Genomic DNA, 16,527 nt, shown 5'->3' with positions numbered 1-16,527 from the left:
TAGCTCCATGGCAGTACCCTTCAGAGTCTCTCCCCACTTCCTGCTTTCTAGATCCCTGTAAACACTCTGGCTCCTGTCTTTTCTGAGAACTGTTTCTCTGATGACCCTCTGATTCTTTGAGCTAACCCATATCCTTCCAGCAAAATGCCTTTTTTGCTTAAAGCACCCAGAACTAGTTTCTGTTACTTGCAACCTAAGAACAGTAATTGATATTAACTGATACTCTTCAAATGTAGATGTGATTACTACACAGTACAGATTGCTTGTCTAAATAGGTATTGATCATCATAGATAATCACTTGATCAAAAAGTTTTCAGTTTAGATTGTCAGGCTACCTAATTTGATGAACTACGCGATTCAAAACTCATGATTTACCAATTTCCTTCTCTGAGATATCCACTTCCATCTCTTCATTCATTGCACATAATTATGTAAATTCTATTCTTCTCCCTCATTTATTTCTGTCTTCAATGTAAAAATTATCCTTTTTAAAGATATTTTTATTTTTTTACCAAACTAATTTTTTCTCAATATAGATCATTCTCTAAAAGCAAAGCAAACCATTTTATAAAGAATGTTACCTCTAAAAACAGAAGGCTTTGACATAATAAATAATATCCTCATAGCATGAATAACTAGTTTACACTAAAAGGCCCACAGTTCACCACTTTGCAACATATAGACTAATATATCTGATGAAAAATCACTCTCCTAAGTTTCACTATTTCATTCAAATAGCAATTAATTTATGAAGAAACCATTCATTGCCATTACATATTACATAAATATACAAAACTTTTTTTTCTTTTAAATCTCATCATTAAATGAAAACTAATGTTAATATTGTATAGGTAAAGATCAATGTGACTATTATTAATTATTAGACTAGAAATAACAGTTTATACATACAGATATACTGAATGTAAATGGTAAATGTACAATCAAAAGTCAGTGAAAGCAAAATGGCTTTCTCCAATCTCTCCCAGGGCTTAAAGTTTATTTCCTTTTGTATTTAAAAGCTGATCAAGCATAACACACCTTCTGAATAGGATTTGAATCCACTCTCCACTGAGGGATTTCCCTAGACTGTCTTCAGAGAAGAGTGCTATTAGTCTTACTTATTACAGCCGAAGAGGGCAGAAGAAATTATATTTCTAGATCCTATCTGCTACTTTCTTAACACTGCATCACATTTTTGTCATCTACTTACACTACTCATTATCTCGAACGACTGCATCAACTTCCTTACAATAGCCACCTAAAACACTGTCACGTCCGTGAGGATGTATTTTTTAATATACCTAGAAGTTTAAAACCACATGATAGCCACATTTGAATGCAAACTTCATTTAGGGTGTCAAAACTAAAACTGGTTTTTTTTTGCCACACTTTCTGCCTTCTACTTCTTTTGCATGTTTACACTGAATGTACAGTTGCCTTTATCCCCCCTAACACCACCCAGCCTTGCTCCATCATCAGTCCGTAATTTCCCTTTTGCTTTCATTTGTTTCCTTCTTAGGCTAGTGTGTGAGTTTAGCCATTTTATTGATGTTTTAGGCTCTTCTCCTCTCTTCATCCTTCATCTCTTTCATCTTTGACATTAATTTACAATGGATGAAAACCTATTCTGTGCTGGCCATTACATTAGACATTCTGCTAGGTGCTTTGGATATAAAAACAAGCACCTATCTGCTTACTGGAAAAAGAGAATCTCAGACAAAGACCAGCAAAAATGAAAGAACACAATATTATCTGGAAATTTTTATCTACAATTATGGATCTGTATTAAGGAATGATTAAAAACAAAGTTCAGATTTTAGGAAGTTGAGAGCCAGATCATAAGGGTCTTCTTTTTCCTGAAAATATTAATAGTGAAGGAAATCACATAATCCCACTTTGCTTTCCAAACCACTTTGCAGGGAAAGGTTTAAAGGGGAAAAGCTCTGAAACAGATTGACCATGTAGAGGCTATACTGCTACTTCTAGAAAGAGATCGTGGACGCCTGCAAAGAGTAGGAGAGAGATTGAAGAGAAAGATTGATGAAAAATTTAAGGAACAGAATGAAAAAGACTGGTTAATCAATTAAAGGCTATTAGTATGAAGAAAAAAGTAGAAATTCAAATTAACTCTTAAGTTTTCCAACTTGACTATTCAAATGAATAGTAATTCTAATCAGATAGGTAGAAAACAGGAAGAAAGATCAGGAATTTTAAGAATGTAAGATAATGATTCTAATCTCTGGCCTGTGGCATTTGATCCATCTACACAGATATGTGAAACAGACAACAAACAAATGGAGAAGTCTGATGGGACAGACAAGCTCTCAGATGGCTTCCAGTGACCTCTTCCAGTGATTCAGGCCCTTTTGTGATCCTCTGCCCTTGAATGTGGGCTGGACCTATGACTCACTTCTGAAATACAGAAAACTGCACAAGGGGTGGCGTATTAATTTACTGTGGCTTCCATAACAAACTACCACAAACTGAGTGACTTAAAACAGCATAAATTTATTCTTTCGTAGTTCTGGAGGCCAGAAATCTGAAATCAAGGTGTTAGAAAGACTACTCTTGCTGCAAAGGCTCTAAAGGAGATTTTGTTCTTGCCTCTTCTGGCTTCTGGTGGCTCCAGGTGACTCCTGACTTGTGGTTGCATCACACCAGTCCTTGCCTCTGTCTTCACAGTGTCTTCTCCTTTGTGTGTGCCTCATAAGAACACGTGTTACTGGATTTAGGGTTCATCTAGTTAATCTGGCATGTTTGTACTCAAGATCCTCTGTTTAACGACATCTGCAAAGACTCTTTTTCCAAATAATGTCACATTCACAAGTAACACGAGTTAGGACTTGAACATATCTTTTTGGAGGCCATCATTCAATTCACCACAGCTGGGATTGTGAGAGCAGGCAGAAAGCTAGGTATGAGCAGGGAAAGAGGGGCACAGGCCAAATGGCAGGAAACCATACATCTTGTAAACAACGGGGGGTCCTTGAGCAGAAAGAGAAAAGCAGGAACCACCAGACTGGTAAGAAACCAGACATTTTTGAGGTGACAAGTGTCCTGGAAGCAGACAAAAGAAGGTGGGAAGAGGCAGGAATCTCCAGTGTCCAAATGTAACCTTTGCCTCATTATGCCCTCATTTCAATAAAATTAGCCTTGCAGATGAGAAGTACCCATCACGCACCAACCCCATGACACTTCCAATCCAGACTACATAAGGACAAAAATCTCTCCTGCCCTCAGGAAGGTGGAGCTGGGAAGAAAATCAAGGAATATGACCCCAAACCTCTCCCTCTTTAAAGAATATTCCAGCCATTCATTTTTACACCCTATATAACCAACTTGCCAAAGAAACTCAGTACAGCTGCTCAGCTGGGTCTGCCCACTCTCCCTTTGAGAGCATAGTATAGCTTAATAAATCCTCGCTTTACTTTCTTGACCTCCATATCACACCTCTGAATTCTTTCTGTGATAAGACAAGAACCTGCTCTCCTGGTAACAGCATGATACTTCCTAGGTGTGGTTATACAGGAATGTGGTATCCATCACAGGTGCTCACTTTTGCTCTCTCTCGCCCCAGGAAGCTAGCTTCCATATCATGAGGCAGCCCTACAGAGAGAGGCCCTCCATGGTTGAGTTTGGAGGTGGACCCCTCAGCCCCAGCTGAGCTCTGTAATGATTGTAGCTGCAGTGGACAGCTTGACTGCAACATCAAGAGACACCTAGAGCCAGAGGCATCAGCTAAGCTGTGCCTAGATTTATAGCCCACAGAAAACTGTAAGATAATACGTAAGCACTGTTTTCAGCTGCTAAGTTTTAAAGTAATTTATCATACGGCAATAGAAAACCAATATGGAGCTCACGAAAACATCTAGGCTAGGTCAGCCATGATTAAGACAAGCCATGGAAATGGACTCAATTTTGCATTTAAGAAATATTTATGGAGTGCCTGTAAAAACAACACTGTGGTGAGTTTTATTTAGATTTGAATTTATATCTCTAATGATAAATGACAACCCGATCCTCAAAAATCTTAGTCTCAGGAAATGACAGATAAAATCAGGATGCCTGGTATGAGTGAGGAATGTAAATGGTGTTAAGGAACAAAGCATATAGAAGAAAGATCTGGTCCAGGTTCCAAAAGTTTGGAAGGACTTCCTGGAGAAGCTGAATTCTTAACTTCTGCAAACTCACCTACTTATATCTGTGTATTAACAAAGTTCCCTTTCCTTTCAACAATGTAAAATTTAAGGCACCTCTAAGTGGTAAGGACAATTTTCCTGTCCATTACACTAAGATTCCTATAATAAATTTATCTAAGCTCTTAGGGCAAGAACATATATCCACTTTTGTGACTCCTAGAAAGGCTAAAGCTAAATTATTACATACAGTGGCTATAAATCAAATCAGGTCTTTACTTCATACTTCAAGTGTTTTGTTTGATGTAACTTATTTTTACTCTTTTTACTCCAAGTACTCTTCACTTGTATTTGGATTTTTCATAGTAAATAAATGAATCCTCAATTACATAAGTAATTGCAATGAAATTTAAAAATGCTGTGAGTGCACCAGCAAAGGTATGAGCAAAACACAGTGAGAGAGCAGGGCGGAAAAATCCTCAGTGTTCAAAATCAAACCTATTATTTCATCAACACAAAAATCCCACTTTTCCTGTTTTTCCCTCATATCTGTTAATGCCATCAACGTGCCCCTCTTACCTAAAAGAAAAGACTGTCTCCTCAACCTTCCACCACTTCTACCACTGCCTCGTTTTTATTTACACTACTTTCACCCTAGATAAAGTTTCATTACTTCTTGTTTGAATTCTTGCAAGGTTTGGAAACACTGCTTCTAGGGTAATGTTGATCAGACTTGATGTCTTTGGGAAAACTGTATCAGTTGATAATCCCATAACTGCATCTCAATATAATTAGTTACCATTTAGTCTTACCTTGAATATGACTCAACTGTTACACTGTCATGGTGTATTATATTCATTTGTTTGCCATGCATGTCTCATCCACTACATTATAAGCACCTCAAGAGTGAAGATTATGTCTTTATCTTTTTCTCTACAGTTCCTACTGTAGTGCCTGGCAAATAAAGTGTTTCCAGATGCCAATGAAAATGAAACAGAAAGGCCTACAGATTATTCTCACTCCCTTTGGATTTGCTCTCTCTTCAATAGTCTAACACACATTTCACTGCTAGATTAAGCTTCCTAGAATACCACACAGATCATCTGACCCCCCTGCAACCGTCTCTCATCATTTGATGATGAAATATAAATGCCTAAGTATAGGGATCCAAATCCCAGAACGTATTTCCCATGACTCTGCTAAATCTACCCTATTATTCCCATATCCTGAATATCTGCTAGCTCTCTCAGCTCTGTATCTTTGCTCCAACTTGGCCCTCCATTTAAATATTAGCCTGCCAAGTTCTTCCTTCCCTGAAAAGCACAACTCATCTTGTCTCTTGTTTGTGAAGGGTTCGATTCCCAAGCTACAGTATTATCATCAATAACTGCCCTTTCCTTTTACTTTTTCTTGCCACTTAATACATCCTACCTGTACCTAAGGAACTGAAATATGTTTCTTATCTTGCCATAATTTATTCACAATTAGAAGAAGCAAGCAACTAGCAACTCTTTTTGTGCCTTCCTGTACCTAATGTCTACCATCACCACCATCATTGCTCAAATAATCATAGTGCTTGGGCTTAGTGCAATCATAAGTTTTCAATAAATGTTAATTGAATAAATGTATACTTGCTGTCATCTATAAACAATGTATGTTTAGACAGTGGAAAAGATTATATATATATAATATTTACTCTTTTTCTAGACTTGGTTGTGTAAGGGATATATTGGCTGAATACATGTGAGGAAAGGATGCTATAGCTTGCAACCAAAATTTGGAATGTTGTCTTAGCTTTGCATTTTTGATTCAATACAAAGTAGGTTTTGTTACAAAAATTCTTTGAGTAAAAAAATATAAGTTGATGGGTCAAAAAATCTTTTCCAAAATGGCTACTGAAAACTGTAACACATCACTACCTCCTGGAGGTAAATTCAGCAATAAAAGCCTTTAAAACACCACAGCTAATTTTAGTAACTCTACTAATGCAAAATGAGCAATGTATATATCACTTTATCTATAAGGACATTCTCTGAATAATAAACCCAATCTAAAAAATATTTTTAAATAGTGTATGATTATATTAACAGATACAATGAAAAATTCTGAATCATTAATTCATATTCTCAAATAGAACAAAACAGATTTGCTACAAAAATAATAAAAAATTAAACAACAAATATGTATTAGCCCAACCAACAAAACAAGAAACAAATGATACAGAACAAAGTAACAAGTTATTTTTAGAAAATAGACTTATTCATAATTTCAATTTTATTTTGCTTTTATGTATTTTACCATTTTCTATAATAAAAGTATTTTTTTTTAATATCTGGTACAAAATAAAAACATCTTTATAGTTTCAAATCTTTTTTTGAAATGATGTTAAGTACATAAACAATCACTTATTCTTACCTGGGTAGGTATGTTCAAATATAGTTGAAAGAATACACAGACATCTGACTTTGGAAGGTTTCAATTACCAACACTACCCATCCGAATTCTCCTTCAATTGCTTCCTCTCTTGTGTATATCAGATGGACTCACATATAACTAAAAATAAAATTAAAATTGTACTCAGTATAATTAATCAATTATTATATTTATGTGCATTTAAATTTAGATATTGCAATGTATATTGTAAAATTTTAATCATATTTCTTGTGAAAGTTCAAGAAAGTTACCCAATAATAGGAAAACAATAGTAAGGCATGTATTTGTTTTGAAGAGACAGAGTAACAGATTACTAGTTAAGGGCAAATAATAAGGTTGCTAGATAATAAATCAAATGTTTTTTAAAAATTGGAGTATAGTATAAATTAAATGTTTTAAATGGATATGCTACCACTGAAACACAGTGATGGTTGGTCAACAATATACCTCCTCCTCCCTTGGGCTTTACAACTAGGCCCAGCCGTCTCCTTCACTTATTAGCTAAACAGACTAACCAAGCGCATACTCAGTCCCTGATGGAGAAGGTGAAACAGAATTTTAGACCTCACTGATCTATGTTAACTTTCATTCCACCTCATTTGCTATGGAGAAGCATTTAGGTAGCTTATCCTTGTATTCATTCTCATGCTATAACTAGAACAGACATAGCAGCTAGTTAAGGTTTCCACATTTTTATTCCAATAGGCAAAAGGAAGAAGTCCTTCCAGATGCAACAGTGCAAATTATGTCCTCCTTTAATCCCATCATTTCACATGTATCTACAACAGAAATTCAAATAGTGGCAAAAAAAAAAAAAAAATTCACAGTATAGTATCTCTTCCTGCCAAAACAGCAAAGTAGCTTTCTTCTTTTGAGGGGGAGGGGAGTACTTATACAAAAACAATCTAACTCTTTCATTCTGCCTCCCTCCATAACTTTGATACAGACCACTGGTAATTTGACTTTCTCAAATTATAGACTAAAGATGGATCTCAAACATTTTCTGTCTCTTTGTTTCTGAGCGATCTGAATATTCTGAAACGATCCTTTCCCAACTTACGCACAGTTTTCTTTCGAAGCCTGTTTATCTATTTGTTCACTCTATTGTTTTTAATTTTCTAATATAACTTTAGAAATAAAGACAGAAGGGATCTTCATTTAGAAGGCCCCAGAGACCAACTCTGGAGTAATAATTGAAGTAAAAAAGCAAGGGAGAGGCTAAGGGTTACAGGCAGCTCATCGACAGTATTTAGCAGAGAAGGCAACAATTATAAAATCTGAATTGAAACATGAGCAGGGTATATTTTAAGGCCATTTATAGATTTTTATAATTTTAGTGAAAAAAACTTCATTTTCCCAATGATGCTATTATTTATTAAATTAGATCCATGCACATATTTATTAAATCTCTAAGCATTTGCTGAATCTTAGGGTATATAAATGATATAGTTCATTTTATCTTTCCTCAAAATGTAAAGGCTGCATCATCACTTACTTCCAGCTTTAGAAATAGATCTGTTTATCTTGGACAGGAAATTTCAAACATGATACAGCTAAAAGGTAACCGTGGAACTATGTCATGATTTCCAAAGTGATTATTAACCAGAGCATTTTTTTTTCTTTTTTTGTCTCTCTTGGGGAGAAGGGAGAAAAGAGGAGACAAAATTAGTTCTTTTGTAGGATAATGGTTATTTCCTTATTTATTTTGTGCAAATCTTGGTCTAATGGAATGCAATAAGAAAGAAATCACCCAAGATAACATAAGTGACTTTGTTTATAAAAACAAAACACTGTTAAAAAATCCTGCTCCAAAATAGGATAGCAGAGTAAATATTTTCCTTAAAATGGTTAATTCAATTTATCCCCACAGCTTTTATTTCTATCTCAAACTGACTGAAATCCACTCTTACTGTGGAAGATAGAATGTTTTATGCAATGTGACAGAATAAAGAAGAGCACAAAAACACCCACATCAAAACACAAGAATGAACTTGTGCCTACTTCTGTCTTTCTTCTTGCAGGAAAATGACATATACTCTGAAGTGAATCTATTAGATTCCAGTCTGATATGATTAGATTTGTTCATATACAGAACATTTTAAATATTCTTTCAAAAAAAGAGATGTGCTTAGGAGCTGCCCTTTTGAACATTTTAATTTTAAAATATAAAATCTTATTTTCCAACTTGAATAATTCTTAAATTTTTAGTGTGAACATAATACACTCAATTTTATACTGTTTTGCCACCATTTATTACATATCATGAAATTTGAAGATGTACATGAAATTAAGTGAAGGCAACCATTTCTTTATCAAAACTTTTATTTTTCCCAACAGTATTAGTGTAAGAAAAACATTATTAATACTGCAATGACTAGATTCTTCAATTTGTTAATTCAACACTTATATCTTTAAATATTCCATACATAATAAAACCAACCTAAACAAACAAACCAGGTTAAAAGTTATTTTAACTTTTCATCAAATGATATAGAGATCACCATTATCATGATTTTAAAACTTTTTCAAAATCATTTTACTACTTATTTTTCTTTTTATTGTTAGCTCCAAGAATTTAGCAATATTTCAAACTAATTTGCAAAATGTAAAAACATTTTTCCTGGATATTCATTTCTTATTTCCTATTACAGGTATCTTAATTTAAAATATACAAAATCAGATCTTTGGCCCGTGATTTTCTTTTTTTCTGTTTCTCTCTTTGTCCTGTGATTTTAATTAAGTAAATAGTACAATTCTCATTCCAATTGCTTAAGCCAGAAATTTGTCATTATTAATCTCTTTTAGTTCCCTTACAATCTACATGCAGTTAAATCAAAACAAATTCAGTTCAGCTTAATACAGAAGACTCCACTTTGTTACCTCTCCCAGTTTACATCCTCACCAACCCATCAGTAGTCAGCCATGATTTCTCTCACCAGTAATCTAGCATATCACCCTCTGGACAAAGTCCATATGACTTAGTATGCCTTAGCATCTTAGTCCAAATGCCTTAGCATCTTTCCTTAATGATGTCTTCTCAAATGTTTTCATCCTAATGCTCTAGGCAAAAAGTGCAAACATGGTGACTTCAGATGACTGACATAAGTGACTTGGGGCAATCATTTCCTTCCCTTTCCCTTCTAGTCTTCTCACTGAGGCAGTGGTGTACATACAGTCCTAACAACACCCCTATGCTCTAAGGAAAGTAAAATTAATATAGTTCATTAAACAAATATTCATAGAACACCTACTGAAAGCCCAACTGTATTAGTCATTAGGGAGAGGAGAATCAGTCTATCCCTTCTTTGTATGTGTCAGACTGATAAGGACTACGTTAACGGCAAGGTGAGGTGCTGCAGAAAGACAAAGAAGGTTCGGGAAAGTCTTTCTTAAAAAGATGGAACCTCTGAACTATCAGTTTAGAAACTGTCCAATGAAGAAATTGGTAAAGACCACAGCTGGCAGAGGGAACATCGTATGCAAAGGCACAGGAATAAGAAAGAACATGCCACCTTAAGGACAGGTGAACTGTCAGGGATATAAGATTTGAAAACAGAATGCTTATGGAACTATTTTATAAGAAATTTTTGCAATAAAGTAAGGCCATATCAAGAAGCCTCCTGAATGCCATGCTATGAAATTTGGACTTTACCCTAAAGGTGATTTGAATACAGTAAAACAGGGAAGTGATGCAAGAAGGTGTATTTTTAGAAAGATCATGCAGCAAATGTGGTTCTGAAGAGACCATGAGACAGAGAAAGTGAAATAAGTTTCTTCTTAGAAATCTGTGTATATCTGCTAAATGGTAAGGCAAAATAGAAATAGACTCAGGGCACTGCATTCATATTCGTAAAATGTAAGACTGCAGTGGTGCTTGGGATTCAATTTATATAGGAAAAGAGCAAGACCAAGGCAACCCTGATCCAGGCTTTCGAATGCTCAGAGATGTCAGTCTGGACCAAGAATTGACTGTTACTGTTCTACATGCATTTTAAGTTCTCTACCCTCAGTAGTCATTATGGTAAAGAAAAAAGTGATAGAGGATGAGACATGACAAACTATTTCAGAATTAATACCAATTTTAAATTTACCAATTTAAAAACAAATTAAAGCTAGTTCTTTCCTCTACATTGACACGAAACTTTTAGCAGTGCTTTCAAGCTGTCACCAGCAGGAAATTTTCCTAATTAGAAGAAGTAGGAGAACAATTATCAAGTCATTCAGTCGTTCTGCTACAGTGGAAAACACGAGCCACTTTCTCTGAAACTTTTGGTTATTATATTTTTCAGCCTAAACAGATTAAGGGAGAGTCTTTGTTCTTTTTAACATTAACTCTTCACAAATTCTCACCTCTCAAATATCAAGAGCCTTTTATGGAAAACACAGTCTAGGCATTGAGATGGATTCAAAGAAGTGACAACTGGCCACAGGTTAAAATTTTACTTGAGTTAATGCATGTCAGAGTGAAATTCATACTTTTTAACTTTTAGTAACTTTTTAATGCAATGGGAATTTGAAGCGGAAAATAAATCTGACTAGGGGAAGGAATGAAAATCTTAGCAATGTTTGGAGAAAAGAGGGGGAACAAAGGAAAAGAAAGCGAGAAACCCAGAGCAAAAACAAGAGTGAGAGCTAAGGAAGAAAGAGCATTTCTCCCTCAATCAGTAATGAGAAGTTCTGGGATTTACTCTCATTGGCCAAAAAAGTGACACACACACATCCCTAACCAATCACTGGAGACACAGAATCACTGATAGGCCAATCAGGGTGCATCACTGGAGATACAGCCATGGTCAGTTCTCCTAAATCACATGGCTACTACACAAGATGAAAGATGAGTTCCACCAATGAAAAGCTGGCCTATAACAAACACCACAGGGAAATTAAAAAATAGACATTAACGATATATCATGTAAGTGTAGAAAGAAATGAGATAACCCATAGACAGTATGTGGTCTAGCACATTAAAAAAAAGTACTTAGTAATTCAAGACAATTATTATTACTTATGATGGACTGTTTAAAAGTTCCACACTTTCATATTATAAAAAGAACTATAATACATATCTTCATACATAAATACATGTGCTCATCTCAAGTTATCTTTTATTATGGCTTCCTAGAAGTAAAATCACGAGGTTAAAAAAAGTGTTCGATCTTTGAAGTATTTTCTTACATACCACCAAGAAAGAAACACCAACACAGACTTCCACCACAGCAGATGATAATGCTGATGTCAGACCACCTTCCCAGCAATGATCTTTTTTCTAATCTTTTGACAAGTTGTCGAAAAATTGTCTCTTTTTCTGAAACTTCTTTAACTGCAAGTGAAGTACAACTTTAATGTGTTTAAAAACTTAATTTGTAATTTTTCCTTTTGGTGTGCTTTTTTATTTTTATGATATTTTATTTATTTTTTTTGGGGGGGAGATTTTGATGCAAACATTAAGTCTCAGGATCTCTGAACTTTATATTCCCTCTGCCTTTATTGCTCATCTCTCCAATAACTATATTCATTCCCTCAACTCCTCCTTTAAATTAGGAAAGATTGGTCTATGTTTTAGAGTTTCCCTTAATGTCAGTTACATATGTTATACACAAAATAACATAAGTTGCTAATCCTTACATTAAGACCTTAGCTATGAATTGACACAAATGTATGAAAGCAATTAAGTCGTTATCAATAGGATTGAAGAATTTTTTTTAAATTAATGGTTAAAATTTTATTTGTCTAATATAGTTTATAGATTTAATTAGGTTTAATTTGGGGAATTAGTCCTCTTATTTCGTTTATCTCCTAAAACTAGGACTATTTCTAAAACACTGCAAATATAGATTTCAGCACCAAATCATTTAGAAACAGATTTTTTTCCAAATACTCTCCATATTTTAAGCACCTCCTTTCTTTTCTTCATTCCTTCTTTTCTCCTTGCTTCCTTATTTTTTCACTTTTCTTCCCTCACTTCTATCAGAAAATAAAAATTATGAGTGACTATCTGCACTATAGTATTTCAATACATTAAAAACATATTCAAGTAATTAAAAAAAGATGACACCTATACTAAAAGCCACTTTTAATTTTTAAAAGACTTTATATTACTACTAAAAACTGTAAAACTGTGTAGATATATTTCAGGGTGTATGGAAATACAGCATTTATTCAATACAGGCTTTTATTAAACACTTTTTTTAAGTAGTCCCACAATAGAGTCTATTGAAATGAAAGGAATCAAGAAACTGTGGTTGATTCCTTAATGAAAAATTGGACCAGAAAGCATTCATTAACTTGGATTACATAAAAAGTCATTAGTTTAATTTTTCCAGCCCTGTGGAGTTTAATTTTATTCATGTTAATATCCATGAAATGCATAATGTATTTAAAGACAAATTTCAGGGAGCTATAATACAGTATTCCAATTTCCCACAGCTAAGGCAGGGGGTGCAGAGAAGAGTTTTACTAATCCTTGTCTCTATTCTAAATTAACTGCAATATCTCTGTAACTGGATATAATTAACTTAAATTATACAAACACTGTTCAATAAAATCTGCAGTACTTTCTATATCAATATAATTCAGCACAAAAGCATATAAATGTATCTATTGTTAGCAAAATAATTATTATTTTACAGATGAGAAAGCCTCAGAAGTGCTATGATCACAAGTATCTTGTGTGATGACTGGTTATGTTCCAAGGCCTTTCTTGAGCAATCAAGCATTTTCAGTACTGAGGTTTTGCAATCATTCTTTGTGTGCTCCACTACCAAATATCAGTATACCATTTTAAACTGCTGCTCTTTTGCTCAGTGGGATTTCCACATAATGATACACATTTCACTATTCATTTAATCTAGTATATACATACATTGTGCTTTCCTGCCGTTACCACTACCACCTCTCACCAAAACCAAAACCAAACCCAAACAAAACACATTCTCATAATAGCACCCTGGGTTTCCTTTGCAGACCTACACTTCTTTCCTCTTTCTTGGTAGTTATGTTTGGCTGAGGGTGACTCTAGGTCTAGAACTGGCCAATGAACGCACCATAACTGTAGCTGTAATTATTCATTCAGAAATGGAAATGTGGACTAAGGTAAAACAAAGAAAATCAAATCAGAACCCTTTCCTAAAACTACTTAGAAAGAAGCAGTCCCTATCCACTTGAGTTGACTAACTGGAGGATTGAAAGCCTGGTGGCTCTTTTGTCCTTGGGTTTCCTGCCTTAAAATGAGTCCAACTCAGTGGAAAACAGAGCTCTGAGAGAAAAATAAATATCCGAGTGCCTGGATTCAGCCGTGTCCAAAACATCACTAGAGAACTTTCAATTATGATAACCAATATATATTTTGTTTTACTTAACTGAGTTTCAACTGCTTTTCTGTCAAGTACAACCAAATAGCCACTCTTGAATCTGTTATTTACTAATGTGTAAGACACATTTTATTGAATTTGCATGTGACTCTCCCTAAATGGAGCTAACAGTAGGAAATAATAATGGGCCAAAATGATTGACTGAAACAATACTCAAATACTGAAAACAATAAAAACTTTCCACAAAATTGTTATTCAGCAACTCTTTTGGTGTTTGGAAGGTACCTGTTGTTGTTGGAAGCTGAAAAGGGACATGATGTGCCTTCAGTAGATTTTTCAGAATTAAGGGGGCAGAACTTATGCACTTTAAAAATGTCTGTTTTTTTCTTAGGAAATCATACAATACAGTCTTTCATCAGTTTTAGGTTGGAATATTACATTAATCACATTGTCACTTCTGTTGAAGAGAATATAAATGTGATCAACTTAAACAACTGCAAATAAACAGATTCAGGATTGATATGAACAACTTAATAAGTCTGATAGGTGATAAGAGATGTGGAGCTTTGCTAATTAGAAAAAAAACACAAGATGAATGATATCTATTCGTTCTTGCTGAATTAATATTATGTCTTACATGAATGCAAATAAAAAATTGATTGGAGGCCAAATAAAATTATTCTAGCCTGATTATACTCTAAGAAGGTACTTTCTTATTTCTTTGAAGCTTTTCAGAAAGACAATAGCCAAGTAAATCTTTTGTGCCTAACTGGTCATAGGAGTTCCGAAAGCAAACATCTGCTTTGACACCTGGACTTTCACTGTCTGATAAGGATTTGATATCTACTACGTGGTATCTGAATGACCTATAAAAAAAAAAAAAAAAAAGACTTGAACTATCAGTGTTTACAGAACTGGAAAAATAAACTTCATTTTATAAGAGACCTAAGGATATATGAGATACCTGGGTCTACTATGACTTCACAATTTCATTTTTAAGACTGGGTGTGCAAAATAGCATAAGGCACCAAAAAGTTCTCTCCAAATATCAGCTATAAGAAAAGTTTAGCTTACTGAAGCTCATTTTTCTTCTTCACTGTTCCTTGCTTTAAAAAAAAAAAAAGACCATTTTCCTTTTTCTTAAATAGGTTCGAATATAGTATACTATCTAAATATGCATAAATATACACTGCTCCCCAAAGTCCCCTGATCCTTCTCTAGAATTTTTCCTCCAGTTTACCCCCGCTCTTTTAGACCTTAGCCCCATCTCAAACAGAATTCAATAAACTATCATCACTAAGGAAAGAGGTCATGGACTATAAATATATACCTGAATCATACCTTCCCCTGATCCCAAAGGACAGAGACCATGCTAAAAAATAAATATACAAAATACAATAAACACGCATTATATTTACCCAAGCTATAAATGTCTTTCTCTTCAGCCTTCTCTGTCACACATTTTTCTCACTGGAAAGGAGATATTTCTATCTTGACAAAAGATGAAAAATATCTCTAACTGTTTCAGTTATTCTTCGGTTACTCTGTGATAAATGAAGAGAGTTTCCAAAGGAGATTGCAATCATCTCATCTGAGCCTAATCTCCTGAGACACAGGGTCCCAGAACCCAGTGATATGATTTTTGCGTAGATGCAGCAAGCCTCTTCTTGGTTCACAGATTTATTAGAATAGTAAAAGATGTGGAAATGTCAACATAATTAGGTCAAGTCTAATTTTATTTGACAATTAGATATTTTATACGTGAGTTAGGTCAAAGTCACCTATACAGCACTTGTAACAAGATGCCTGTAACATCTATCCTCCCTCTTTCCTTGGGTATTTCCAAAGGAGTGATGTGTGGAGGTGTACTATACAAATAGGAGATCATGTTACTAGCCAAAAAAAGATGCATTCCAGGAACATTTAAGACTTGTACTGAAAAGGTAAAATTTACAACCAAATTTCCCTTTTCCAACAAGTGATGTCAGAGTCCACACATGCATGTAAACTTTTTGCAAAGACATGTCATTTAGAATTCAACAGTGAGCCACAGAAAAAAGAATATCATGTAATCCTAACTATGTCTAATTTCCAAGCTGTGAGCAGTTAAAAGAAGTAAATGATTAAAGAGCGGTCTTTGTAATGCTCTGACCCTATTAAGGGGAAAGCACTAGTATCAGCTATAGCAGGCAACCCTTCTGGAGACCTCATGACCAGACGAAACTGGGCAAACCAGTCTTCATCTCTTCACTATGCATGAAAACTCTTAAAGTCAAATCAGTACAGTACATTCTTTTAGGGCAATGAAGACTTCAGGTAGTACAGCTAAATATTACCAAGAGCACATCCTCTCTGTGTTCTACTGTTACCACTTACAGGAAAAAAGGTGAAATAAAAGAAATAAAAACTTTCCAATCTCATAGATTGAGGCAAAGGGGAAACAGTAAATAGCTACCTATTTAATAGATTTACGTCTCTCCAAAATATGACAAAAGGCTAGTTCACTAGTTTACAGTAATCAGACTATGATGTTATAAAGATGTTCTTCCCTCACCTCCTCCCTAGTGTTATCCATCCAATGAGCATTTACTGGATACCTGCTTAATGCTCTGCGCTGGGGATACAGACAAAGAAATGGAGCTTCAAA

At 34.6% G+C, this 16,527-nt stretch overlaps 1 protein-coding gene across 5 annotated transcripts in view; it reads right to left on the bottom strand.

Annotated features, from left to right (window-relative positions):
- The window catches only part of GULP1 (GULP PTB domain containing engulfment adaptor 1), a 228,981-nt gene that overhangs the window by 146,350 nt on the left and 66,104 nt on the right, over positions 1-16,527 (bottom strand). For 4 of the 5 annotated variants that reach the window (XM_074364012.1, XM_074364017.1, XM_045520430.2 and 1 more), the window contains exon 2: positions 6,553-6,690. The exons of the other annotated variant lie outside the window; for it this stretch is intronic. The gene's annotated coding sequence lies outside the window, so the exon portion shown is untranslated. The remainder of the gene's footprint in view (positions 1-6,552; positions 6,691-16,527) is intronic. 5 annotated transcript variants of the gene reach the window in all.

Source organism: Camelus bactrianus, chromosome 5, assembly GCF_048773025.1.
Source record: "Camelus bactrianus isolate YW-2024 breed Bactrian camel chromosome 5, ASM4877302v1, whole genome shotgun sequence".
Classification (NCBI taxonomy): domain Eukaryota; kingdom Metazoa; phylum Chordata; class Mammalia; order Artiodactyla; family Camelidae; genus Camelus; species Camelus bactrianus.
Note: the sequence above shows the minus strand (reverse complement) of the source record. Positions and strands in the feature narration are given on the sequence as shown.